Source organism: Lagenorhynchus albirostris, chromosome 16, assembly GCF_949774975.1.
Source record: "Lagenorhynchus albirostris chromosome 16, mLagAlb1.1, whole genome shotgun sequence".
NCBI lineage: Eukaryota > Metazoa > Chordata > Mammalia > Artiodactyla > Delphinidae > Lagenorhynchus > Lagenorhynchus albirostris.
The window spans coordinates 46888640-46913645 of NC_083110.1; the positions used below are offsets into that span (position 1 = coordinate 46888640).

At 43.0% G+C, this 25006-nt stretch overlaps 1 long non-coding RNA gene across 1 annotated transcript; it reads left to right on the forward strand.

Moving 5' to 3' along the window:
* Positions 1 to 158: 158 nt before the first annotated feature.
* LOC132507258 (uncharacterized) lies at positions 159 to 24891 on the forward strand. The gene is made up of 4 exons (XR_009536109.1): positions 159 to 523; positions 2218 to 2397; positions 19328 to 19465; positions 24268 to 24891. It is a non-coding gene; the product is annotated as an uncharacterized LOC132507258 (long non-coding RNA).
* Positions 24892 to 25006: the final 115 nt, after the last annotated feature.

A 25006-nucleotide genomic window follows, 5' to 3' on the forward strand; every position in this document is an offset into this window, starting at 1 on the left:
TGTTCTTCGCTCAGACAGGACGGGCTTAAAGGAGCCGCTGATTCGAGAGCTCTGGCTCACTCAGCCCGGGGGGAGGGAGGGGCACGGAGGGCGGGGCGGGCCTACGGCGGCAGAGGCCGGCGTGACGTTGCACCAGCCTGAGGCGCGCCGTGCGTTCTCCCGGGGAAGTTGTCCCTGGATCCCGGGACCTTGGCAGTGGCGGGCTGCACAGGCGACGGCAGCAGCCGCCTTAGCGTCTCATGCCCGTCTCTGGGGTCCTTGCTGATAGCCGCGGCTCGCGCCCGTCTCTGGAGCTCCTTTAAGCGGCGCCCTTAATCCCCTCTCCTCGCGCACCAGGAAACAAAGAGGCAAGAAAAAGTCTCTTACCTCTTCGGCAGCTCCAGACTTTTCCCTGGACTCCCTCCTGGCTAGCCGTGGTGCACTAACCCCCTGCAGGCTGTGTTCACGCCGCCAACCCCAGTCCTCTCCCTGCACTCCGACCGAAGCCCGAGCCTCAGCTCCCAGCCCCCGCCCACCCCGGCAGGTGAGCAGACAAGCCTCTGGGGCTGATGAGTGCCGGTCGGCCCTGATCCTCTGTGCGGGAATCTCTCGGCTTTGCTCTCCGTACCCTGTTGCTGTGCTCTCCTCCGCGGCTCCTAAGCTTTCCCTCTCCGCCACCCGCAGTCTCCGCCCGCGAAGGGGCTTCCAGTGTGTGGGAACCTTTCCTCCTTCACGCCTCCCTTCCGCTGGTGCAGGTCTCGTCCCTATCCTTTTGTCTGTGTTTATTCTTTTCTCTTTTTCCGTACCCAGGTACGTGGGGGGTTTCTTGCCTTTTGGGAGGTCTGAGGTCTTCTGCCAGCGTTCAGTAGGTGTTCTGTAGGAGTTGTTCCACATGTAGATGTATTTCTGATGTATTTGTGGGGAGGAAGGTGATCTCCACATCTTACTCCTCCGCCATCTTGAAGGCCTCCCTGTTCTTTAATACTTTTAATGGAACGTTTTGTTTTAATGTTCTATCCAGTTTTAAAAATTGTTCTCAAGAAGAAGATTGTTCTGTTGTAATGGTGTTCATCTAGTATTTTTTTTTTTTGCTGTACGCGGGCCTCTCACTGTTGAGGCCCCTCCCGCTGCGGAGCACAGGCTCCGGACGCGCAGGCTCAGCGGCCATGGCTCACGGGCCCAGCTGCTCCGCGGCATGTGGGATCTTCCCAGACAGGGGCACGAACCTGTGTCCCCTGCGTCGGCAGGCAGACTGTCAACCACTGCACCACCAGGGAAGCCCTCATCTAGTATTTTTTAACTTTATTCCTTTTCAGCAGTGGAGATATTTTTTTCAAATTAAGTCTTAGATGGATTCATAATATATAAAACACATAAAAAAAGAGCCATGCTTAAAATTACACAGGTATCATTGGGCCATCCATCTCCCAGAAGCCATTTTCCTTGTGGCATGAGGAATTGCTTTCTGCTTCCTGTTTGGACCCTGAGTGGTCTATACAAGTTTGGTTCCATTATACCCTCACCTTCCACCTTAACGACCCTAACCAGCACCCCTTAGAGGTCTTGATATATTAAAATATTATCAGGACACTGCCAAAGGGAATCATAAGTATTATGATATATTGAAATTGCTTATCTAACAAATTAATACTGGTGAAAATGTCAAATATTGTTTCTCCTCCTAAATAAAAGGCCTGGATCTCATGCTCTTCAGCTACCTTGATATGTCCTGTCTTAACTTTTGGTCACTATCCTTTTGCTGCTATGAATCCTGTTCATTGTCCTTTGCCATCAGAAAAGTGGATTTACACACCTTGTCAAACATGTCCTTGTTGCCCTTCCTTCCTTCCTTTTAGTACTTTATTGATTTTTGCCAGTAGTCGAACAAACTAGTTGTAAACTAGGAGGTATGCTAAGTTCCCTGAGGCTCTACTCTAACAGAGCTGGTGAATAGGAATCTTTACAAGATGGTGAGTTGGCCATTTGAAACTCTTCCTCAGTGATGGAGCTAGAGTGGCAGGGAGGAAAGCACATGAACCCTGATCCAGAGTAGTTGGTGGCTAGGACCTATTTTCAATTACATGAAATCAGAAGTAGAGTAACCAGACATTCTTGCTTTATGAAGTGGGAATGCCCTATGCTTTTTGCTTCAAAAGTTGGGTGGAATCCAGGTGGATGTGTAGGAATCTTCAGTAATCCATTAGAACATAATTTATTCATATTTTTCTCCCTCTCAAGCCATTTAGGGAGAAGAAAGCTTTGGTTTATTTCTCCTTTAAGTGAGGAAGATAAAAATGAAACCAACAAAACCAAACAAGTGTCTGAAATCCAGTCACTGAAATGACAACTTAGAGTTTTGCAAATGGAACAAGTCTTTGCATGGATTTGAGAACTTGGCTCTGGAATTAAGACTGAGGGGTAAGCTGATGAGTTCCTAATCATATATATATATGGAGTAGCATTTCTTAGGCCAACTTTTTCACGCTCATGCACTGCTAGCAAAGAAGTTATTGTGAAGCTTTACTTTCAAAGTTTGTATTGTGACAGCAATGTATTTTATTTTCTAAATAGAACATTGTATTATAATATTGAATGTGCTTTTTCGAAATACTGTTCCTTGCCCCTACCCCCATATTGTCCCCCGCTCTCCCTCTCCCTCTTCTTAAGGGTCACCAAACAGCGCAATTCAGCTGCCCTGCTCATGATAGTACGAATCTACAGCCAGTTCTGGCAAAGTGTCTCAGGGTATTTTTCACAGGAAGTTCAACAGCAAACTTTGCAATGTTAAATAAAGTAGGGGAAGGTTTGGTAATTGTTTAAAAATATAATACAAATGCAGTGGTTTAATTTTCTCAATGAGACACTTTTTAAAAATTGTCACTGTGACACAAATTATGTTGTTTGAGATCCATGAGATTCAAATGGACTATTGATATCATTATGATTTTTGACTGAGCAAAGTCTTTCATTTAGCTCTCCCAAGCCATAGAAGATTCTAATTTTTTTGTATTATGTCTAGTGGCTAGAAAAATAGATCATAGGAAAATGCGGGAAAAGGATACAGAGGCAGATTTTTCCTAAGTCAAGAAATATGCCAAAACAAGAATTCTTCACAACTCCTGAGCGCCTAATATAGAGCTGGGCGTTTAGGTGATGTTTAGTAAATATGTTTAGACCAGCAGTTGACATTTCCTGTATAGCCATATATATTTGAGGACTAGTCTTGCTGTTTTGTGGGGAAGATGTCAGATGAGGTAGCAGAGACACAGAGAAAAGTGGAATAATATAGATGTTGGTTTTAAATGTCATCTTCTGCCTCTTATTATGTGATCTTGGAAAAATTACTTCCCTCCTGAGCCTCAATTTTTTCATCTGTAAAATAGAAATTATAATACCTTGCAACATTATTATTTATAAGGATTAGAAAGAGTATGTGTATAGACAACAAGGATTGCCGTATGGCATGGGGAACTATGTTCGATATCTTGTAATAACCTATAATGGAAAAGAACTGGAAAAAGGAATGTATATATATATATATAACTGAATCACTTTGCTGTACACCTGAAACTAGCACAATATTGTAGATCAGCTATACTACAATAAAAAATAACTAATAATAATAAATAAAATTTAAAAAAGAAACAGTATATGTAAAGTGCTCACCCATACTTGTCCCTCATTAAGTGGCAGGCACTATTATTATTGGTTAAAAAAAAAAAAAGAAGAACAACAATATTAACTGCAAAATTCTTTCATTAGGGAAAGGTTTCCCTGAGCTAACTCCCTCCTAAATCCCTACAGCAGAGTCTGGCTTCACCCCAAATTTCAAAAATATGTAGCCTTGGTGTGAACTCTGGACCCAGTCCCTTTTCTGTAATCTTCATAGACGCCAAGTTCATCTGACCCCAAAGTGCCTTAGTCAAAGGGGAATTAATGGGACATTTGGCCAAAAATTCTGAATGGAGATCTTCCGGGCACAGAACATTCTGGAACCCACAGTGTTTTATATCCTCTTCTCACAGTGGCTGGGGTCAAAGCAAAGCTGGAGGGAAAACTGTCTAAGGAGACCTGGACCCAAAAAAGGCCAAGAGTTTTTAATTCTGAATCTGTGTTGTGAACAGTATGTATTGGCATCTTATTTAGATTCCTTTTGGCACATTGGCTGGTCTTATTAGCAATAAAGTCAACTTAAAACAAATGAAACAAATTTTAGCAGTTGAAAAGTAATTCTTTGAAAAAACTCACTTTAATGATTTTAATATTACTTTTTAATGTTATTATATTAATTTTATATGCTATAGCTCAAGTGAGAGCAGTTGTCCCATTTAAAATTTGATCATCTTATTTGCAAATACAATTTTTAAAAACATTGAGAGTCATATAATTGGTAGAAGTATTTTCTGTTAAATTCCCTGGGTGTTTGTGGGGGGTATTTTCTTAAATTGTCTTAGAGGGGAAGTACTTTCTTTTATTCATCTTTGGATCAACAGAACCTATTTAGCATAGCGACTGATATACAAAAGATAATAAATAAAAGTTTGTTGAATAAATGGAAGAGCAAACCGATGAAGTTTGTTTCCAGCATAAAGTGGTGGAAAGAACACTCCACAGAAACCCAGAAGACCTCCATTTTGGCCTTGGCTTTATCACAAATTTTCTGTGTGACTTAGACAAGTGACTTAACCTCTCTGAGGCAGACTCGTCTGACATTGAGGCAAAGTAGTGTAATAATACTTATCTCATAGGGTTGTTCTGCTTGACTCATAAGACTGGCATGGGGTGCAGATGAAATAGTGAATATGCTTTATAAACCAGAGTGCATGACACAAATGATGATTAAAATGTATATATAGAACTCTTTGCCATTTCTTAAATTCTCAGTCAAGATACCCACTAGTTTCTGAGAGGCCAGTCACGTTGGGAATAGCTGATGTTCTCACTTAGGCTGTGTCATATAATGACATAAATAATAGTAATAATATTGATAATGGCTATCATTAATTGAGCAGTTATTACAAGCTATGTCTTGTGCTAGACATGGCACATTCTTTTTAATCTTCACAACAGCCCTGTAAGACAGGAGTTATTATTGTCTTTGTTTTACAGACAAGAAAATGGGGGCTTAAGTCATATCCATCACTTGGTCTGTCTGACACCAATATTCATACCCTTTCCACTAGGCCATAATGCCCTTTACAAAAAGTTTTACCAGGTTTTGAACTCCACTGTGATATGGGTTTCTTAACATAGCAGATTTCACTGAATCCTCACCACAACCAAAGGGGTAGGGTATTATTATTATCATCCTCATTCAACAGATGACAAAACTGAGGCCTAGAGAGGCTAGGTAACCAGGTCTGTCTGATTCCAAAGTGTGGCTATATTTACACAGTGCTAGAATTTGTGATATTTTTTTTGTGTGTGATTATGTAGAAACACACAGTGGGATGCACCTAGTTCTCTATTGTCTGAAAGAATGTAGTCATAATGTGTAACATTTCTCCCCTAGCAGGTGACCTTTTTCTTTGTAGAAAGACGTTAAGGGTAGCATGGCTTCAGGGGAAACCTTTCTGTGCAAGACAGAAAAGAACTTGAAAATAATCTCAGTGGAATTCAAGGAGGATGCTTGCCCTCCAAATTTGTGCTGTCTCTCTGACTTGGGGAAATGCTCCTGTTAGGAATCTTCTTACCCCAGTAGCTGCAGAATTCATACCCAGACTCCAGTGCTGCTAGCATGCGGAGTGGGACCCACGTCCTGCCGATCCCAAGCTCCCAGTAGAGTCATTCGTTTGGAGGGGAGGGAACACAGAACAAATGGACTTGGTCTGAGTGCGGTTCTTTCCTTTTTGCTGCAGTGGTGTCTGGCATTCTGTGGAAGCAGCAGCAGAAGCGACAGCTTCCTAGGGGGTCTTAACATGCAATTCCTGATGCAGAAGTGGCTTCGGGGCTGGTGGAAGGGTCCTACAACAGGGATTGAGCAGAGTTCCTGCCTTTCAGTGCTTGGATTTTCTCATCCTGGTCTTGGGCAATGCTATTGGATGCCTAACCTTGATCGGCTTTTCTAACACCCCAGGTCTTCTGTGAGCCTTTAAAAAAATAAAATTCAAAGTATCTTCCTCCTGATTAAATGAGCCAGGTAGATTCTGTTTCTGGCAAATAAAACTCATGCCAGATTCAGTAGTCACGAAGGTTAGTGAGTAGGAGGGCTTGGCCACCTCAAGCGACTTTTGCCGTAGCTGTGCTCTGAGCAGAATGTCAGATCTGTCCTCTCCACCGTTCTGTGGCACCAAGTGAGGCGAACCCAAGCCCTGTATTTCTCAGAGTGCTTCTGACGCCGTGGTGTGCTGGAGCCTGCTCGTACTGGCTTCTGAAAGCCGAGTGTTAAATCTTCAGGAATTTTATGAGTCTGTTGACAACACTGATAGCTTGAAATCAACTATGTTGGGAGTATTTATATTACAGAAATGAGCAAATGCTACAAATCAGGCCTCCCTCACTTCCCATTAGGTTAAACATTTACCAGCCTATCACTGTCCCACTGTCTGGTAATTCTGTACACTTTGCTGCAAGATAGTTTGTGAAATGTTCTGCCCAGCCTCATTCAATGTTGATAGCTTTCTAAGACTTTTACTGGGAATCAATCTCAAATCAGAAAACATGCCTTGTAAGAACTTTGCCAGTGTTGTTTCCTAAACCCAGAGAACCCTTCCATTGCTCTTCTGCCCGGCAAACTTCAAGAGCAAGAACCAATATCACCTTTTTTTAGTCTTAACTGACTCCCCGGACGGAATCAATTATTCCTTCTTCTGAGCATGCCCCCCTCCCCCTTCAGCACTTGGCATATGAAGGCACTCACCTCATTATTGTTCTTTTTAAAACATTACATGATGCTTATACATGTCACGCTCTTTCCTAAGACATTCTAGTGCCTTAGATATATTCACTTAATAAATTCATATAACTGCCCAACAAGGGAAGTACAATTATTGGGCCTATTTTATAGACGGGAAAACAGAGGCACGGAGAGTTCGGTAATTTGTCCATGATCACACATCTTAGAATTTACATAGTCTGGCTTATGGTCTGTGTTCTAAGTACTCTTGTTTTTATGTAGCTGCCTTACTGGAAGACTGTAAAAGTTTATTGTTTGTCTTTTTGTTTAAGTGCATTTTGAGGGTAAGAACCCATTTTTGGATCTATAGTTCCAAGGACAGAATGTGCTACCACTAGGCACTGTGCACTCAACCCATATGCAGTAGAGGAGGGGATACATCAGCCCCTTCCTCCTTTTGAAGATTCCTACATGGAGGCACAATTCAAAAGATGGATAGGAATAGAGCTGCTCTGGAAGAAAAACGGCCCTGCGGACTTTATCATGCTTCCTGAGGCAGCTTCGTGGGCATCACTGTGGACCCTTAGGCTCTGACCACACCATTGTGCATATTACTGAGTTGGACCATTGATCCCAAGTTTCCATCTGGAAAATAAGGTCTCAGTTCCTGCTGCTGTTAGTGCTGAAGTTTTAGTGCTATTAGTGCTAGTGTTAGGGCTGTGATCTAGGGAGGGGTCGGACCAAAACAGAACAGAGAAGGAAAGCCATTTAAGAACAAAGAGATCCTCACTTCAAGGATAACCAGCTGCTTTCGACTGTGGGAGGTACCTTCAGGAACATTAGGATGGGAGAAGGGGAGACTGAGCTGAGATTTGGAAGGATGGAGCTCCACTCACTAGAACACCATAGTTGCTGGGTTGTACGAGCAGCAGAGGGCACCTCCCTCCCCTGCCACCAAAGCAACAGGCTATCACCGATTAGGCCTTTCAAATGGCAGTTCCCCCCCCCCCCCCCGCCCCCGCCTTGGACTCCTCTTCTGGATGGGACACACTGCTCATCACCCATGATCCCACTCAAATGCCATTGCCTCGGGGAAGTCTTCTCTTTCCCCCTATGCAGCACCTACTGCGTAGATGATCAGGGACTTTGTGGAATCCATAAAAGCATCTAGGACTATGGCTGATACAGCCAGCGCTCAGTAATTGCCGCTGAATACATGAGTTAAGGCCAAGAAAGAAAGGGATTGAGGAGGCTCTTCCTGTGATGACTTCAAAGAACCATTCTGTTCTTTACAGTAAATTCTCCACCTGGTTATGGTCTTGGGGACATAGCCATATGTGCTCCTTTGAGAGCTGGCTCCCATCTCCCATCACATCTTTTTTTTTTTTTTTCTGGCAGAAGATAACTGGGCTGTGGGAGATGAAGTCAGGCTTGACCCCAGTGTGAAGTGTGGGTCATGTGTCAGGGGGGAATGTTAATTGTCCTCCCTCTGTTGTCCCACCTCTCCAGGCACATCTCTGTTTATGCCATGACAGTTTCTTGACACAGCCAGGGCAGTGTTTGCCATCCAGGAAGCTGTGGAGAAGAGCATATATCCCAGTATGCACCAAGTCCAAACGAAGCATGCCAAGGGATAACAAGTGATAGCCCCAGGGGCAAATTTCTGGTCAATTTGGTCTGTAATTAGGCCAAGTTATTTCCTAGTTCCACCTCTGGGGTGTCTCTAGGGAACAGTAGTTGCCTCCCATGGCTCTGTTGGGCATTCTCTGTTCTTCCTGGACAGCCCTGGGGTACAGACTCTGAAGGAGACTGAGGATGGACACAGCCTATACAAGCACTCAGCTCACTGTTTAGTCTCAGTAATAGTAACCACATGGTGCTGCAGAGGCTCTGCCATGCCTGGAGGGCTTGGGCCCTATTCTTATTCAACCAGATCTCTGACTACAGCCAGGCTGAAGGTGGCATGGCCTGCTTAGCAACCCTCGGTATCCTCTTATGGGATTCTCTGACTCAGAACTCAGACAGGATGTGATCTCAGCTTCTTGCATACCTTCACACACATGGGCACGGTCCTGTGTTTCCTCTAGTTTCAATTGGGGTGGGAAGAAACGCTAAACATGTGTGTGTGTAAGACAAAGAGGAATTTCTTGGGGAGGATCTTTGAAGAGACACTTGGCTACCTCTAGAGGATTGCTTCTCCTTCTTGACTTATTGCCCTATTTTCCAGCTCTCAGCCTTTTACCCAAGAGTCACTACCCAGTAGGCACCTGGCTGGTCTCCCTTCCTTCAGTCTCTTAACTCCTTGACTGCACAGAGGTGCCAGAGCCACTGTACTCAAGCACCCTTCCATCACATCCGGCTCTTTCTATCAAACCGAGTCCTCCCTTCCCCATCCATTCTGGTCAACAAAGTTGTCCATCAGCTTACCTGCATTCCCATCTTCCCTACCTCTTATCGTTCTTTCCTTTAGCTTCTCTGCTGCCAGCTGGTCGGTTTCCTTGTAGTTTATCCCATATCCTGTCAGTTCCCCCAACCTAGTGTTGAAGTTTATCCTTACTGGAAGGGACATGTGCTTCAAAAGACCCTGAAAATACAACGATCATCACCATCAACACTATCATTACCATCTATTAGCACATCCTTTACATCAGGCACTGTGCTGAGGGCTTTACATGAATTAATCCATTTAATCCTCACGATAATCCTGTGATTATCCTCATTTTACAAATGAGAAAACTGAAGATCAAAAAGATTGAGTGACTTGTCAAAGGCCTCAAGTGTGCTAAGCTTATACCACATCAAGGATTTGAACTTAGATTTGTCTGATATCAAAGCCAGAACTCTTAATAATGATAACGTACAGTCTCCCATTGATCCCATGCTTTCTTACCTTGAATTCACTCTGAGTTTATGTATGTAGTTTAGGGTCCATCCTTGGGCATTTGGGTATTGGAGACAAGGAGGAATTTTTTTAGATCGGATGGTCCAACACCTTTTTTCAGTAGTTGAGAAAACTGAAGATTAGAGGGGCAAAAAAGCTTGTCAAAGAATCTGAAGTAGGTTAATGGAAGAACCAGAACCTGGTCCCAGGTCTCCTGACTGAGGCACATTCAGTGCTGGTTCCAGTACGGCACATAGCATCCTTTTGTGTTTTTGAAACTTTGTTCTCCATAAATTTCAAAATTATACATCTTTCCTACTCAATTATAGTACTAGTTAATTAAGGATAGAAGCCATATTTCACACTTTAAAAATATATTTCCAGTCTTATGTAAAATGTGGAAACTAAGTGGTTTACATGGTGGTCACTGAATGGAAAATGCAGAAGATGCTGGCAGTGCCTGACACATAGTCTGCTCAGTAAGTACTTTTCAAGTGAATGAGTGGATGAATGAAGTGGTGTCAGGAAGACTATAGTTGAATTTGAGCTGGGGGGTGTTTCCAGGAATATGGATGAAGTTTTGCAACAAAGGAAAAGCACCCAGCTTTGAATGCTGCTGACAAGCTGATCTTTAAAGAAAATTACAACACATGTGTATGAAGAGATGAGTCATTGGAGAAGAGTTATTGAACCTGACAGGCATGGCGAAGAGAACAGCAGTGGTCTCTGACTGCTCAACAAATATGCTGAACATCTGCTTGGCATCATCGAGAGCATCTTTGCCTGCTGGCCAATGGGATGTGCCCCTGTGTCAAGTGGTGGCCTCTCATGTTTGGCATTGTTCATCCAGGGCTCTGAAAGATGTGGTTACTGCAGTGGGTAAAGCGCCAGGTGTTTCGGCACTTTAAATGAATCACTTGAGCATCTTTTTAAAAGGCTGATTCTAATTTAATAGGTCTTGGGTATAGTCTAAGATTCTGTATTTCTTACAAGCTACCAGGTAATGCTGATGCTGAGAAATACTCTGAGAAATACTCTGAGTGACACAGTTCTAGGTGCTCCATGGAAAAATACTAGAGAATGCAACAAGTGAAAGTAGCTCTCGTTCACTTCTCAGCATTCTCCTCTGATCAAGGATCCCCACTCTGGACCAGCTTTCCAGCAGTGGGCTGGCCTCCCAGTGGGTTGGTTATGATGCCTCCTTGGGGTATGATTGGATTTAGGAGTCATAGAGATATTATGGGAATGCAAATCAAAGAAGCATCAAAGCTCATACTTCCTAGAGGTTTACACCTAAAATCCATGCAAGGAAGATCTAAGTCACTTAGAGATTCCTCTTCATTTCTAGGGCCTAGCACATAGTAGGCCATCCTACTAAAAATGCCAAATGAATGAACAAAAGAAAAGGGAGGAGGCTTTGATAAGAAAAATCTAGAGTCATACTACATCTCACTAAAATTAACTTTATTTATAGGATTAAGAACTATGCCAGAAAGTCAAATAAACAAAAATAGATGTTTCAAGAACCATACCTTAACTCTCAGGCTTATTACTTGTGGAAAAAATTCTGAGTCCTCACTCAGAGCCTATTTGTGCTTTTTTATTTTTAAATAAAAGAGTGAAATAGTTTATTATCAATATAAAGAGTGATGTGATATCTCACCTTTCGTAAGATTTTATAGTCTGCAGTTCACTTTAAAAATAGCTTTATTGAGATATAATTCACATATCATAAAATTTACCCTTTAAAAGTGTTATTTGTACTTATTTTACAACCTATTTTACAGAGCATGGCTGTCTTTAGTAGATGAGAAAAGGCAAGTTAAAGGGGTTTGGAGAAAACAGGAGACAGATAAAGGCAGGCAAAGGAAAAAGTGCTCATGGTAAGAGACAAGGCAAAAATAATATTAAAAGAAGCACAGAGATGCACCGAGAAATCCCAATAATCTGGAACTATTTAGTTTGGTGGAAACCCCTTTATACTATGCTTCAAAATATCCCAAGAGGATGACTGTATACAAGCTGGGATAATAATGGATATTCACGGTGATGTCCTTGAGTTGTCAAGGAGATGTTGAGCTATACTCAATGTACCCTGCTTAGAAAGCCCAGATAGCTGTGATCCATTAACAGATTTTCGTTACAAGGGTGATAGAAATATATTTTTTAAAGTTTTGGTTGCTTTGAGGAGTAAGTCCTCAGCTCTCTCCACAATGAGTCAGTCCATGGGGATTCCAGAAAGTCAGTGTTTTTCGGTATGAACTTCAAAGCTCAGCCACATGCACTTGGCCCTGCTGGCTCATGAGAGGAGGTCTTCACCAGCACCACGTGTGTGATCAAGGGCATCCAGGCTTCCATGGTGGCACATCTTCCTCCCATGGGCACCATCCTTCCCTCCCGTTTTGGACCGGACTGTCTCCTGAGATCCTCCTGATCTTAAAACTTAAACCTTTCTGAATGGGAATCAGAATGGTCCTGCATCTGAGATGCAAAGAAAATGCTGGAAGATTTTCTGTCAAATTTTCCTTTGGTTTAAAAATCTGAAACTCATTTGCTCCTCTGACCCATCCCCAGATGCCATGGGAAGCAAGCACATGGATACACAATGCCAGGATGCCACTGTCTCCAGTGCTCTCATTTTTGATTGTGCAGAAAGCTTCCTATTCTTTTTCTTTGAGGGGCTACACCATTGCAGTGTTAGGCAAGTCATTTTCTGAGCTTTGGTTTCCTCACCTGTAACATGAGGATGGTAATACCTGTCCTGGGCACCTCACAGGGTTAGCGTGAGGTTTGTGGATAATTTTAAAAAGTAGGTCAAACATGTTGAGTGCTTACTATTTTTTTCAGGCACCATGTGAAAGGCTTGGCATATATCATCTCACTTAATCCTTACATTAATGCTTGGAAGTCAATAGTTTTATTATCCCCGTTTAACTGATAAGGATATTTTAGCTCATAGAGGTGACTGGCCTAAGATCACCATGGCTAAGAACTGGTGGAGCCTAAATTTGAAGATGGCCCTCTGATTCCAGAAATTAAGTGGGATAATGCCTACAGAAGTGTTTTGGAAGCTGAAGACGTCTTAGAAAGATATGAAGCTAATTCTGTCTAGGATTATTCTACAGGACCACAGTGGAGTCCACCTCCCACCTTCATCTTCCTAACTTGGCCTTCCTACCTGGCCCTCTTTCCACACCACAGTGGACTTTAGAAGCTTCACAGCTTCTTATGCTGCTTTTTCTGATGGTTCTGGACCACAGACGTCTTTGGCTGTAGGATCCTGGAGATCATTGCTGGGATTTGAGTCTTCGACATCACTGATACTTGATATATCACTTGTGTTGGCCTGAATCCTCACTGGGGAGAAATGCTTCCCCTGATCTTTGGAAAGGAAGCATCCAAACTGTTTTCTCCTTTATCATTGGGAAATGTAGCCACTTTGCTTCAAGGATCAAAATGACTCAGATGACACCTCGCACAGATCCCCAGTGGCTGCTGTCTTTCTCTTCCCTTCCCCATGCCCCATCTCATATGGAAAACTGCTGCCTGATCCTCTTAGGTAGGAAGTACCATGCTGATGAGCGCCCCTTAGGGTTGTTGGAATAGTTTCAGGATTTGTGAATATTTCATCTTTGGACTGCCCTTTTATTGCAAAATGTCTATTTCCTAGGTTATGCTTGCCCTACACAAGGAAAAAAATCCTCAGCCTCAGGTTTCTTCCTGGCTACTTCTGTTTCTTCCCATGGTCAATTCTAGTCATCTTTGCCCTGGTGTGTGACTCAGTCTAAGAGCATCTCAGTCTTAATCAAGTTTATCTAGCTTGTAAACATATATTACTTTTTTTCCTACTATATCTCACACAGACTCTCCCAAACTCTTAGCATGATTTTCTATTTAGGCTCAGAGCCACAGTCAAGTTTACAATCAAGGTCTGTGCTTTTGATTCCTCTTCTAGCCCTTCTGGACTTCCACCAACCCAAACCTCTGATGCTGTCAGTCCTTTACCAACCGTCACCCATGGAAGCCTGTGTTGCTAGAGGATCTTTCTGACTGCCACGGCCAATTCCCCTTGCATCACCGCCTTGATAGGATGCCATCAGCTCTATACCTTCACCATTTGCCTTCCAAGCCCACCATTCCACGTTATGTTCCCTCCTTCTTTTAACTTGATATTTGCTTTTCAGACAAAGGTTAGGGAGAGCTGGTGGTGAGCACACAGCTGCAGCCATGGAAGAAAGCAAGGCATCTAGATGATAGCATTACTTTTTCTCTAATCAATAATTCATTTGGAGCCAGAGTGTTTGAGGAAATGGAGACTCGGCCTGACATAGCCCTTCACAAACAAAAGAAAATGAGCAGAAGTCTAAAACAAAATACAGTTTGGGACATGGACCAAACAAAATGAAAACATCTTCAGTGTGATAAAGACTGTGTAAACATCTTTATGTTTCAATGGGATTGCTTTTGCAAAATGCAGGAGTATGGCTTATATTTTCTTTTGAAATGTATCTGTGTTATGTAAATACAGCAACCGTGGCTTTTGACTTGTCCTTGTATGAACGGAAGCACCCTAAAATCTTACATAATTTTAATGCTGCAATTTAATGGAGGGCAAAGGCTTAGGGCACGGTATCACAGCAAATAAAATGACCAGCAAAGGAGATTATTACTCTTACAGATGAGGATAGGTCTTATCTTCCTCTGGAGAGGGCCACCAGGATCAGGAATTTCAGGAATGATTAACTGGCTTCAAAGGTCCAGGGTGCCCATATAACACTTGGGCCCCTTCTCCGTAAATGCATTGTTTGTTCCCCATCAGGCCTGTTCCTTGCTTTTTCTGCTCTCTCTCCCATGCCCTCATTTTAGTCACTTCATAATCATGTTTAGTTGCTAAACCTTGGCCCTTTTCATGTTCCTCCCATGACAGGTGACCATCTCAGCCATCCCCATGAGTCACCCCTAGGTGAGTCCACCAGTTTCCCCACAGAATGGTCCACGGCTGGGTCCCATTTCACCAGCCTTGCTCCTAGGCCCTGCGTCATCAAGGCCAAAGCCTGGTCTGCTCTCTGAAGCCTCAGAGCCCCAGCCTGAGGTCTCAGGGACCTGTGCGTAGCTCCTCTTCCTCAACCCATCCCAACTGGATCCCCAACACCCCTCTGCCCATCTTTGTTCTGGAGGTTCGTTCCCTTCCTTTACCCCCTCCTCCTCCTTTTAGTTTTTTTTTAGAAAAAGTAAAACTGCCTTTGTTCACAGGCAACATTGCCTATGAGGAAATTATGCTTTTAAAACATTTTTTTAAAATTTAACTATAGTTGATTAACAATATTGTGTTATTTTCAGGTATACAGCTTCAGATTCTTTTCCATTATAGGTTATTATAAGATATTAGGTATGGTTCCCTGTGCTCTACAGTAAATCCTTGTTGTTTATTATACATAGAGTAGCATGTCCCTCCCCCTCCCTTTTCCCCTTTGATAAATATAAGTTTTTTTCCTATGTCTGTGAGTCTTTTTCTGTTTTGTAAATAAGCTGATTTATATTATTGTTTTAGATTCGACATATAAGTGATAGTATATAGTATTTGTCTTTCTCTGTCTGACTTAACTTCACTTAGTATGACAATCTCTAGGTCCATCCATGTTCATGTTGCTGCAAATGGCATTATTTCATTCTTTTATATGGCCGAGTAACAGTCGATTTTGTGTATGTGTGTGTGTATATATATACACACACACACACACACACACACACACACACACACACACACACATCTTGTTTATCCATTCCTTTGTTGATGGATGCTTAGGTTGCTTCCATGTCTTGGCTATTGTGTATAGTGCTGCTATGAACACTGGGGTGCATGTATCTTTTGGAATTAGAATTTTCATCTTTTCTGGATATATACCCAGGAGTGGTATTGCTGGATCACATAGCAGCTCTGTATTTAGTTTTTTAAGGAACCTCCATACTGTTCTCCATAGTGGCTGCACCAATTTACATTCCCAGCAACAGTATAGGAGGGTTCCCTTTTCTCCACACTCTCTCCAGCCTTTATTATTTATAGACTTCTTGATGATGGCCATTCTGATTGGTGGGAGGTGATACCTCACTGTAGTTTTGATTTGCATTTCTCTGATAATTAGCGATGTGGAGTGTTTTTTCATGTGCCTGTTGGCCATCTGTATGTCTTCTTTACCCCCGATTTTTTTTTTTTTAATATAGAAGGTTTTCCCAGAGTTGTGGGCATGATTTCTCACACTGCTAACTCTCTCTTTGTCCTTCTATTTTCCTTTGTGTGTCTGACTCTCAAAGTCCTACAGATGCCCCTTACCTTGTATGAAATATCTGCTGTGAAGTAGTATTGTCACTTTATAGTAAATGAAAACAATTTTTTTTCTGTGACTATATGAAGGGGCCAGAGCTTGAAATTCAGGAAACACCTAGAACCTGAGAACTGTAGCCTCAATGGGGAACAGAGTTAGACTTAACGCTCCCTTTCTCCGAGTGCCCCCCACCTTGCTTTGTTTCCCCTTCCAGCTCTCCTCCGTTATCACTCCTATTCCAGCCTATAGTTTCTAAAGAGCCACCACCTCCAGCCCTCCATGCAGGGCAGACCCTGGCCCAGCCCCAGGCAAAATCAGAACCCTTTCTAAAAAGCAAATGCAGGTTAATTTTCGCAGCAGGGGAGAAAAAAATTAAAAAATTAATTAATTATTGTTCTATCGAAATTTCTACTTTCAAAGATAAAGATTTCTTTGATTATGCATTCTTGAGGAAGCACTTGCTAAGACAGGCTGCTGTTTATGAAACAGAGGGTTTGCAGACCATGAGGACCAATCTTTTCTTATGGATGACCATGAGAATGGCAGGACATGTTATTTAAGGAACACAAAACAAAAATTTAAAAAAAGCTTTTGGAGGTAGAGACATATATTAAAGCAGTCTGTTAGTTGTTCTCCCTACTGTAGAAGTGTAGAGTTTAAAGTGTGTTTTACACACATACCTGCACACAAACAATCAGCTATCCCTCCTCTTTGTGGCCACTGGAGCCATTGGCCTTGGGTTCTCTCTCTGTAGGACCACGAGTTGGCCATTTCGTTTGGGGGTGGGGATTGGGGTATTTTCTTGCAGGGGGAAAAGGATCTCATATCAAAGGTTGTATATTCTAAATTTTCAATTGCCTTCACTAGAAGTGGCACACTTCTGACCGTTTGGATGACTTAAGAACTTTGGTAAGGCTGCTCTACATATATTTTTAGTCACATTCATCGTGAATATTACCATACGTAGAGATAAGTTTGAAACAAAGTATTTTGTCATTCAGTGGTTCAGTGACACTCTCTTGACCAAGTTTGTCTGTGACCTACATATGTATTATTTCTTTGGCCTTGACTCTTTTTGGCATCTAGATTTAGCTATTGGCTCTGCAGATTCTAATAATAATTTAGATCAAATTTTAGTTTACTTCTTTATTATATATTTGGGAACTGCTAAGAAAATAGCCTATTCCTAGCAAGGTCCACGTACAAGATCGTATATCTATATAGTGTTTAGTTTGCCGCCTACTTCAAACAAAGTGATATCCAAAGGTACCATGCTTCATCCCAGTGACAGATGCCTTTTCAAACTCCAATTTGACAAAGAAAACTTTTTTTAAAAATATAAAAACAACCAAAACCAAAAAATCAATAGCTCATACTTTCTTGCCGGGCTGTCGTTTAGAAGTGATTGAACAGATGTTGTTCATGGTGAGGTGGTTTGATTCTTCTCCTGCTGAGAATCCTCTGTCAGGCAGGAAAATCCTCTGATTTTGTTTTTGGCTTTCTTTGGCACAGTGCCATAGTTCATCAAAACAGAAGACTGTGATCAAAATAATGCTGGAGTTTTAAGGAAGATATTTCATTATATCTTTTACAGTGCAAAAAATAATTTTTGAATCACAGATGATGGAGCAAGAAAATTAGCAAAATAAAAATAAACAGACATGTGGTTCTCAAATAGCAGATTACTGTTCAGGAGCATTCCTGAGTAGGGTTTCTAACTATCTCAGGAAAAACTCAGGGTACAGGACTGAAGGCCACAGCCATGGACACCCTAGGCATGGTTGCTCCAAATAAATTATGGATTTTGCCTAAGGCAGTGACCCTCTATCCTAGCATTATCCGAATTACATCTGTACAACATTATTCCTACAAGATGAGTAAAGTTTCTATGGTCGAAGGTATTTGAGACAAATTCACAAAGCTGTTAGCAGTCAGGACTCATTTAAAATGTTGTTTAACCCAATATTTCTCAAAGCCACTCCCCACCCCTCTTTTCCCATATCAGACCTATTATTATCCTGTGGAGGTAGAGCCCCACTGATGATACTTTGGGAAAAGGCTGTAACTCTTTACTCCTTGGCTCTCTTGTGTGGGTCCTGCAACCTGCATGGACCACCTGGTTGTTTTTATGAAGAGGGGTGTTCTTAAGGCCAGACAACTTTCTTACAATTTGATTCTTACAATTTTGATTCTTCTACTCATTGGCCACATGACATTTATCATTTGTCACTGAAACAAAGGGGAAGAAAAGTGGAAGGTGCCCTGATGCTACTAAAGCATCGTGGCATCCTCATCAAATCACTGGGCATTCCATTCGCTCTTTCTTCAACAGTGGAATTCGTTGGCTGAACACCAGATTCTCTCCCTTCCCCATGGATTCTCCCGGCTCTGAGCTGCTGTGATTCTGAGGCACTGTTTCAGGTTCCTCCTGCCCTGCCCCACCAGCAACCCCACATCCTCATACCCAGGAAGCATCTCTCTAGGGATTTACAGCCTGGCAAACTTTTTTTTCTTGGAATCTTCAATAACTGGTTAGAGGAGGTCAGTGGGCCCTCTGCAAGTCTTTAGAGAGCTCCAGTGAACATATTTTTGTTGGATTTCTGTCTTTAGCCTGCCATTTTCTGAGCAATCTTTCTTCTCTGCGCCCGAGGCTTAAAGTTCATTTCCATGATATAAGTGGGCCACCAACCCAGGTGCAATGTCATCAGATGTCAAAGTGCATATTTCTTCCAGACAGTAGCTGAGTTCGTTATTCAAGGTTATATCTCAAATAAAATGAAGGAAAGAAAAAGAAAATCTCATGGCCATCTCAGCTACTGTCTGGAAGTGAGATTTTCTTTCTTTTTCTTTCCTTCATTTTGTTTGAAATATAACCTTGAATAATTACTTTTCTTTTCCAATTTGATTTCAAATAAATTGCATACATATAGAAAATGTGAAAAATCATACACACACACGTACACGTGAATGCATTCATGGAGGAAACTAAAAATTATCCATAATTTCATGACCCGGGAAGAATAACAGTTGACTTAAGGTCTTTACCTTTCATATAGCTCCGTATATATGCAAGAGTGTGCTTCTGCCAGGGACATGGGGTCCCGCTTGCTCTCAGTCATTCAGCAAGCATAGGGGTAGGTCTGCAGGAGGTCCATGGGGAGGCTGGGTGGTTAAATTATGCTGGTTAGGAGTTCAGGATTAGAAATTTGTTTACCAGCAGATGTAAACCACCATAATGAGAATTAGTTTTTGCTCAGACTTGCAGCAAGAAGGATGAGAGTTGAGTCTTCATCTGCCTTCCTCTTCTAGGTTGTCTCCAACCCGGTTCAGAAGTCAGCAGGAAAGAAGATTGTTGTTTATGGTCCCCTGGAACTCCACCATCTCTAACTCTAACTCTCCATCTCACCTTGAGTCTTGCTGGACTGGCTGAACTGAGGACCAGGTGCGGTAAGTGCTAAAAATGTGACCCCCACCCCACCTCTCCCTTCCCTTGGAGTCTATTTGCACATTATAATGCAAGGGGAATTTTGTTTTATTATGGTGAGGAAGGAAGAGTTTGGATTGATGGAGAGAGCAAAAAAGCTGGTATGAATAATACAGTGTCTTATCCCTGCCCACCTTTTACTGGATTTGAACGTTTATGGTTAGAGGGCTGAAGGTCCCAAATCACAGAACCATTCAAGAGAGACTGTCAATTTCTGGGCCAACCAGAGCTGCTTTGGGCCCTAGTGACAAAGTGTGGTCCACAATTGGAGAGGAGGACATTTTTTCAAGCTCTGGCTCAAACCCGGCAGTAGTTTGGCACTCTGAGGATTGGAAGTGAATCCTGGGCACAGATGATGGGGTTTTGACTGTGAGCAATGGTGACAATGATGTTTCATGGTCAGAGGGCATTGACAAGTAGACCAGCATGCTGAATGCTGGGAGGACGCTGATGGTGGGATACATGAGACACTATTTTGGAAACTTGCTAAAATTATGGGGGAATATTTTAAGAGGGTCTAATTTCTAGGTGTTATCCTGGTAAGGATCTGGGTTGTGACAGCCATCCATTTATCTGATAAATATTATTGAATGCATACTATAAGCCAGATATTCTTCTAGGTTCTAAGGTATCAAGGTGAACAAGGCAGAAAAAGTGCCCTTTCCCCAAGGAAATCAGACTCTAATAGGAGAGTTAGGGAGATAAATTGATGATGGTGTTGGTGATGATTACTTTTATTTGTCTGGTAAGGTCTGGGACATATATATGTGTTTCCGTGTGTATTATATATGTGTGTGTGTATATATATATATATATATATATATATATAGTACATATACCCATATGGATTACAAAAATTTATTTTTGAATTTTATTTTATTATTTTTTTTATACAGCAGGTTCTTATTAGTTATCTGTTTTATACATATTGGTGTATATATGTCAATCCCATATGGATTGGCCATTGCAGCGGGAGAGGCTGCAGTTCTCCTCAAGCCATGTAGAAGGGCCAATGGCTGCCACAGTGCTCATGGTAGCAAAGCTGTGCAGGGTCTTGCGGTTGAATAGGAAGAGGAACTCTCTCATCTGCGTGACTTGCCTTCTCCGCAAAAGTTCCCGAGGCAGTGTTCCTTGGGCCCCAGAGTGTCTCAGAGTTTAGTGAAATTACTTTCTGTTCTCCCTTCTACCCTCCCTCTTCTTGGGCCTCAGATATGACTCTAAGGACTGGATGGGGATGGATGTTAGATAATAACCTTCATTCTGCCTCACCATCTCTATACCCCTTGAAGGTGCAAGCCTTTATTCCTAGGCTAACCTTGACCGGCCTGGTTTCTTCCCTCTGGCTGAGCTGCTTCCCAGGATGCTTTTCAGCCTCTCTCACCACCCTCAACCTGAACTTCTGTACCACTCGACCAGTGTCCCCAGACAAGCCCGGCTCTTTCTGATCCCCAGCAGGGAGCACAGCTCCAGTTCTCTTGCAGCCAGCTCTACCAGTGCTCCAAACATACCAGACCTTCCTGAACCCCCAGCAGTAAACATAGCATGGCAAGATGATCTCCCTGCTCTGATGATCTTAAGAGTATTCATATTAATTTATATGTCCCCGATTGTTTCCTTAAGCTAAAATTCCTCGAAGTGAAATCTCTAGGCCCAAGGCTATGAACATTTTTAAGGATTTTGATACCTGTTGCCGCATTTGGCCAGACATCAGGCTTGCTTTAGTATCAAACGTGTAGAGAATACAGGCCCTGTTCTGTTTTGAGCAGAAGGGCATCTAGTGCACAGAAATTATATAAAAGTGTTAGCATCAGTCCTCTCTTCGGTAGAGTAACTCAGTCACCAAAACGAACTATCCTCAAAAGCTCAGGGTCATTGGGGGGAAAAGTCACAAGCAAGTCTCTTATTTTTTTCCTTCCTACTCAACCGCCACCCCGCCCCCCGCCCCACCCCAGTGGTCACACGGTGTCACAGGGCTTTGGTCCAGCCAGGTGGGAGGGCTGTTCTCTGACAGCCTGGGAAAGATGGGCTCAGAGTTACTTGTGCCAGACGCACTCTGAGGGGCAGAGACACTGTTCCGTGAATAGTCTGGAACTGGTGCTTTCATAGGACAGGGCTGCTGAAGGATTCCTGCGTGTCCCATCAAAGGACCAGGCCCTTTGAATTTCTTCATCTTTCTGGAAGCATTTGCTAGAGGTATCCTCTGGAAATAGCACGCATGGCCTGAGAATGGAGTCTGCTGATTGGAGGGGAGCATGGCTATCACGGGCCCTACTTGGGCTGGAAGTCCTGCCTGCTGTCGTGACCAGCTCTCCTGGTTCACTCAGGACAGTCCTGGTTTTAGCACTGAGAGTCCAGGCAAACTGGGGCAGCTGGTCACCCTGTTCCCAGATAAGTGCCAGGCCCAAAATTTCCACCTTTGGGAGACTAACAAGTTAGACAATTGGAAGGTAGAGATAATGACTCTGGGCGGTCTGGTTAAAATGTGGTGACAATAATTGGAGGCTGGAAACCAGAAGCCCTGCGCTGAGTTCCTCTCTTCTTCTTGTGAGTTCTGAGATCTTGGGGAGTTAACAGTCTTCCCTGTGTTTCATTTTTTTTCACCTGGAAAACCCGAGTAGTAAGCTTGCCCTGCCTGCCTCACAGAACGCCTGCGAGGATCATGTGTGAGGTGGCCCAAGAAAGCACGCTGTAAACTGGAAGAGCTGGGCCAGCATAACGTGCTTTTATTGTTCTAAGGAATTTATGGTTAATGACACGTGCGTCTCAGTGGTGATTGATTCTATTTTTTCTGAATTCCATTTCTCAGCTTCACATTTAGTTCAGGGTAAATGAACACACATGTCAAACCTCATAGACCGACTGGAGCAGTGTCTGAGATGGTGGCGAGAGGGTGGGTTTCTAGCAGAGCTGCAGCGAACCTTGCAGAGCAGCTCTGAAGGCATCCCGTGAAAAGGCGGGGTCATTACTTCCGGTGCCTCTGGGCACCGCCACCGTCTGTGGGTCTTCCACCCTCTGCTGTCTCAAAGAAGGGAGGATGAGTTTGGGGTGAAGGTGGATTGAAGATTAGTTTGACTCCGTCAGTCACAGAACAAGCTTTTCCAAAGATCCATCAGTAAATGGCTCAAGAATGGCAAAAGGAGATGGGCTGCCTTTTTCCCTTCTCTTCTTTATTTATTCCATTTTGTAAGAGCCCAATTTAGTGAAATGGGTCTTTAGTGGGTTGTGTTTTAAATGAGACACTCTGTGGAGCACAAAACATGGTGGGCCATGTGAATTGCTTTTTGTGTTCCGAGTTTTGGGTGCCCACATTTGCCTGACTGCAGTTCACTGCTCGAGAGAGAGAGGCATAGCATGGAAAATGCTGTAGGCACTACAGAGGGCCCATTATCTCGAAATAATTGTTCCCTTTGAGAAAGTCACCGCAGCCAGGCTGGGGGCACCGAACAGATGTGGCTCCTAGTCAAGAATACTTAGAACCCAAAGCAGAAATCCAACTATGGGAAGAGCTGACACCCAGGACGAAAGGCCATTGTTGGCATGGTCCTTACTGAGCTGTAGTGTCTAGCCCCTTGAAATGCAAATGCTGTTGTTTGCAGCACAAAAGCACTGATTTTCCCTTCAACAGAGCTTGTACTATTAAAATAGCATGTCTTGTGTGTAGTTGCCGCACATTCTTTCCATTTTTTTGTTTTCCTGTGTGAGTCAGAATGCAGATTCTCGACAAGACCAAAAAGAAAGCAAGCCATCTCATTTACATGGGCACGGAGTATCCACATCTGGATAGAGTTAGAGTGAGCGGGAATTATTTGCAGCATTTAAATATAGACGTGCAGAGCTGCTTTCTCTTGACCATATGAGGCATTCACATATAATTCCATGAAAGAAAAACGTAAAAAGTCTACTTCTTATTAAAAGGGGCTGTTACCAGAGTGATTCAGCCATTACACGAATGGACCCAAACTTACAGGAACTGACCCAAACCTGGAGGCAGACAATGAGTGGCATGAGGCCACCAGACTCTCACCACCCCTCGGATGCCCAGAGTTACACATCATTGTTGGAGGCATGCTAGAACCCACCGTGTCTGTGCCAGGATGCTTGCAGGATCTGAGTTCTGTCCTACTTGGAATTCCCAAGCCTGGTAGTGAGCTACAGATGCTGGGAAAGCCGGATGGAAATCATTGATCATATCAGGCCCCATGCTGGATGAATCTTGGGCATATTAATGCCAGCACCGACAGACATGTTTTCAGTTCAAATAAAATGGGGAAAGAGAGACTACGAATAGCAGACACCCAGGTACCAGGAAAGAGAATAGAAATAGCTGGCATAGGCACTAGAAAGACAAGGGGAAAGATAAATGGTTGCCTTCTGAAACTGGGGCTCATCAATACCTCATTACTGGTATCTAAGGAAGAGCTGTATGGATTTTACAACTGAGCAGATACCTTCATCAGTGTGTGGATGGTGGTGATATTGCTAAAGACCTGAGTGAGGAAATTGGTAGACAAATATAGAAGATTATATCGTTAGAGGGCTAACTAGGCAGAAAATAAGTATCATTTCGTGGACTTGTTCTCAAAATGACTCACAAAGTGTTAAGACAAAGCTCAGCTCTATGGATTTGCTGAATCCCACTTTCTCTGTTAGATTTGTGTCAGGTGCCATCTGGTAGAATTTTAGGCATCTGACCTTGACTTTGATATCCTTCCCTGGGTCCCCAATAGTCTTTTGAAGCATTATGGTAATGTTATTGTCTTTACAGGTGACTCCATCAGAATTCCTTTTAGGGAGGGTATCTATCTTTATTTAGGAAAAATTCTTGGTGCTGTCAGTGATGAAAGTGAGACTTTGAGGGCATAGGTTCAAAGGGCCGAAGGAAAGGGAAGAGAGAGCGGACCTGCTCTACCCTGGACACAGGCTGAAGAATGAGAGAGTGGTGATGGAGGAGGGAGCAGAGAGGGTGAGGAGAGAGAAGACCATGAGATTGGAAAAGGCTCCAGCCCTGCGGTTGTTGGGTGGCAGGAAGATAAGAGAGATGTCTACTATCCAATTTGAAGTTGCTGTTGCTGCCGTGATGGAAATCTTGCCTCCCCAAAGCCATGGCTTCATAAAGTCAACCTCCCAAATGCAAATTGACTGAGTGAAGGCATTTGGGGGATCAATGAACTGATTGAGTTTGATAAAATAATGAGTTGGGAGATAACGCGTTAGCTGTGGAAATAGGAATTTGGAAGCAGAGGTACAGTAAAGGCTGTTAGTTCATTCTTAATATCCATTCTTTCTCTTTCCTATCATTAAAAAACCCTGCTGAACTTTAGCTGGGAGCATTGTTGTCCAGGTAGAGACTACATTTCTAAGCCTTTGTTAAAAGTTATGTATGAACATGTGATTAATGGATGGCTAATGGGTGGGGTAGAAATAATATGTATTATTTCTAGGTTGTGCCTTTAAAAGGAATGAACATGCACTTCCCTGACTCTTTCCTCATTTTTGTTGGCTAG